Here is a 421-nt window from a genome sequence, read left to right as displayed (position 1 = left end):
CCACTGGATTGGAGTATTTTCACTTAGAAAACTTCCTGTGACTAACGGCAGAGGAAGTCATGGTTTCCCTTTTCACGGAAATACTTCAACCACACTTATAAACTTTGATAGATACGACTGGACTATTAGAATATTCTCGGATTAAAGACTTCAATTCCAGCATGATTACTGACGACGAATCAAAGCATATACGGTGTTGCAAGACTTTATACATGTCATTCATGCACGATCTTTCCCTTCCCAGTCGAAGCCTAGCGCAGCCTGCCCGCCCCATGCGCCCGCAGTGCTCCACCACGTACGTCGGCCTATCCGCCCCACCCAACCAGCTGCAAGCAACATGGCACTCGCCGCCACTGCCCGCGCCACGAGAAGCTGCCCTGCTACGACACCTGTCATCCAGCACACCACACGTGCAGGGTGT

The 421-nt window shown here is 51.1% G+C and overlaps 1 protein-coding gene across 1 annotated transcript in view; it reads left to right on the top strand.

The window, feature by feature from the left end:
* The window catches only part of LOC119592837, a 50725-nt gene that overhangs the window by 470 nt on the left and 49834 nt on the right, over positions 1-421 (top strand). The gene's annotated exons all lie outside the window — the stretch shown is intronic.

Source organism: Penaeus monodon, chromosome 31 (assembly GCF_015228065.2).
Source record: "Penaeus monodon isolate SGIC_2016 chromosome 31, NSTDA_Pmon_1, whole genome shotgun sequence".
Taxonomy (NCBI): Eukaryota; Metazoa; Arthropoda; class Malacostraca; order Decapoda; family Penaeidae; genus Penaeus; species Penaeus monodon.
This window is presented reverse-complemented; position numbering and strand designations above follow the sequence as displayed.